This window comes from Pteropus alecto, unplaced genomic scaffold, assembly GCF_000325575.1.
Source record: "Pteropus alecto unplaced genomic scaffold, ASM32557v1 scaffold25, whole genome shotgun sequence".
In the NCBI taxonomy this organism is placed as follows: Eukaryota; Metazoa; Chordata; class Mammalia; order Chiroptera; family Pteropodidae; genus Pteropus; species Pteropus alecto.
Window position 1 is genome coordinate 14,592,529 of NW_006441955.1, and position 3,595 is coordinate 14,596,123.

A 3,595-nucleotide genomic window follows, 5' to 3' on the forward strand; every position below is an offset into this window, starting at 1 on the left:
TTTTAAGAACAAGGTAATTACATAGATCATGATAATTACCTGTGGGTATCAGTAAATACATTCAGCTTGGTAATTGTACTCCAGGTTCAGTTTAGAATGTTTCTTTAATTTACCACAGAAGCTGCTATTTAAAGAGTCAGGCTAAAACCTGGAATGGGAGGAACTCTTTGGAATTATAGTAGCATTTCCAAGTCTTTGCAGTTTCTACCCATTTCTTTTATGTGGCAATAATAAGGCAAATAATTTAAAATCAGTAAGTTCTATTATTTTCCTGAATTTCTTAAAAAACAGCTGAGCCAAAGTAACCAGGAAAGATAGTCAATTTGAAACCTGGAGCAGTGTTTATCAAAATGTGAGTAATGAATTAGTGGCACATGAAATCAATTTAGTGTCACCCCAGCAATTAAACAAAGGAATAAAATAGAAAATAGAAAATCTGAGCAGACTGCATCAGATAAGGGGGTGCTGTTTTGTGATATCTTTGTTTCAACTGTATATGTGTGTGTTGTTTACTGTGTTGTAATGTAAAATGTATTTCCCACTATGGTATGTATTTCCCACTAAATTGAGTCAAAAGTTTGAAAGTCACCACCCTACCAGATACAGCAATATTGTCCAAGTAGCCACTTAATACAATTGGTTTAATAACTTGATACATTGTAATCATGTACCACTTGTGGCCCAAAATCCCATAATCATAATACATAATCATGATACCAAGAACAAAACACCTGATTCATTCACCAGACTGGGCTTCAAATAACATTTAATTATTTTCAAAAGTCAAAGTGTCTCCCAGAGATGAACATTCACTATCATAGAAACTGTGCAGAAATATTCATTGTAGATTCTAAAGTCAATACCAAAAAAGCAATTTGAAAAATATTTTCAGCAAAAGCAATCACTGAAATTAGACTCGGATCACTATTTTCAAGGGCTGTGCCTCACATTTCTGATTACATATTTATCACATTTAGTTATAATTATTGTATAATGAAACTGTGCCCCTATCATACAGAAACCTTATTTTACTATTTCCGTATAATTAGTGCCTTTCTCTGTATTGTCTAGCACATAAGAGACATTTAATAAATGTTTTTCAAGAAGATGGTACTCATTTGGATAAATACATGTTTTGAAACTTAATGAGTGACTCCAGGTGAAAGCATATGCTAAAGCTATTCATGCTTCTGGCCCACTTTAAAGAATATATACTTCTCTAAGTCTTTCCGCCTATAAAACAGGGCTTTATTGGAATTTAAAATTCATAAATTTTTAAATCAAAGCAACAAAATTTAAAAGAAAATAAAATGTTATTTGACATCAAATTAACATGCATGCAAGCAGGGAAGTGGACACTCAGACAATGTTTGTGATAGGGAAAACTGAGGAAGATAGTTTAGAAATACATATCAAAAATCTTTAAATGTACTTACTCTTTGATGAAGAAATTTTGCTTCCAGTTTTCTATTTCTTGGAAAAATTAAGACTGTAAATATGGACACAATGATATTAATCTCAGTGCTGTTTACAATAGAAAAAAACGTCCAATACTAGGAGATTAGTGATGTAAATTATGGTAATTCTCACAATAGAATAATATGCAGCCATGAAAACTGATTTTCGATTACATTGTCATCGAATGAGGCTCGGAAAATATAGTGTATAAAGCAGGTAACAGCTGTAAACTACCGAATGTTATTAAAAATTTTGTGTGAGGTGAAATTCACAAAACAATTAACCACTAAACAATTCATTGGCTAGTTCATACATTCACTTTACTGGTCAACCATCACCTCTGCCTAGTTCCAAAACATTTTCATTAGCCTAAAAAAGAAACTTGTACCCACTAAGCAGTTGCTTTCCATTTCCTCCTTCTGGAATCTGTGCTCTGTCTCTATGGATTAACTTATTCCAGATATTTCATATAAATGGAATCATACAATATGTGACCTTTCGTGTCTGGCTTCTTTTAGCATAATGTTTCAGAGGTTCATCTGCCTGGCAGCAGTATTTTATTCCTTTTCATGGTTGAGTAATATTCCATTGTATTTATATGCAATAATTTTTCTGTTCATTGGTAGATGAGCTTTTGGGTTGTCCGCTCTTCAGCTACTGGGAATAGTGCTGCTATGAACATAGGTATACTACAGAATCATTTTAATGATATGAGTACCTATTGGCAGAGAATAAACTCGGGAATATTAGTCATTATTTTAGGGTTACAGGTGAATCTTTTTATACTATTAAGAGCATTGGGCTTTAGAATTAAGCGGACCAGACTCCATTTCTTCATGTGTAAAATGAGAATAATAGAGCCTAAAATAAAACTGGGTTATTGTGATGAGTAAATGAAATATATGTAAAGTACTTAGAAATACTTGGGTGCACAGTGTAAGTACTGAATATATAGTATTTTTTCTAAAAATTCTTTATTTTTTGACTACATTTATTTAAAATATTTTCTCTGACGGGATAATATTGGTGCTAAGCAGTCTTTTATTTTTATACTACATACTTAAGATGGATGTTCCACATTGCCGTTAGACATTTGGGCTGGTGCCAGTCAAGGTTGCCGGATTGTTGGACCTGATAAAATCACTTTCACTAAGTATATATAGGTCTACTATGTAACTCTCCCTCTAAGTTTCAGTAGGGTATTCTTCTGCCCTGTGTCATTGCTCTTCTTTCGTTTTAGTCTTTGTTTCAGCGTTGCTTTGTGTGTTGCATATCCAACCTTCCAGGTTTCACATCTTAAGAACTGTACAACACGGACGGAGGGACCGGCGAAGGCACAAGCTTTCACGTATACACAGGTAGGAAAATACTTTGCGATGAGGTTTTTCCAAAAAACATAAAATTTCCTCCAGAATTTTTGCACTCCATAGAAAATCTCAAGTTTTATTTTTCACTGTAAATTCAAACTTCTTCGCCAAATATGCGGAGCACGGGGTGACCGTCTGGAACCCCAAGACCGCCTCCTTGGGTTTGGGGAGCTTGATCCGCGTGTGCAGCCTCCGAGCTGCCCCAGCGTGGGATATTCGAGGGCAGCCCGGGGGGTACCTGCGGTGTACCATAGGGAGGCCGTGCGGGGACGGGCGCCTGGGGCTTCGGGTCCCCCAGAAACCCACCCGCGAGGGGCCGCACGCTCAGAACCCCAGCCCGGGCGTTCGCTGAGGCCCTGCGGGGAGGGGGCGGGGGAAGCCCCCGCGCCCGCCGGCGCCTGCACAGGTGTCCGGGTGGCGGCGCCCGGGCCCCCAGGAGCGGGAGGGCGAGAAGGGCGGGCACCGCCGGCGCGCGGGGGGTTCCCGCGAGGGGGTGCTCGGCTCCTCCTCGGCGCTCAGGTTTCCTCTCTCCGCCCGCAGGCTGCTGGCTGAGGCCCTGCGGGGAGGGGGCGGGGGAAGCCCCCGCGCCCGCCGGCGCCTGCACAGGTGTCCGGGTGGCGGCGCCCGGGCCCCCAGGAGCGGGAGGGCGAGAAGGGCGGGCACCGCCGGCGCGCGGGGGGTTCCCGCGAGGGGGTGCTCGGCTCCTCCTCGGCGCTCAGGTTTCCTCTCTCCGCCCGCAGGCTGCTGGCTGCGGCGCCGCCTCTCGGGCC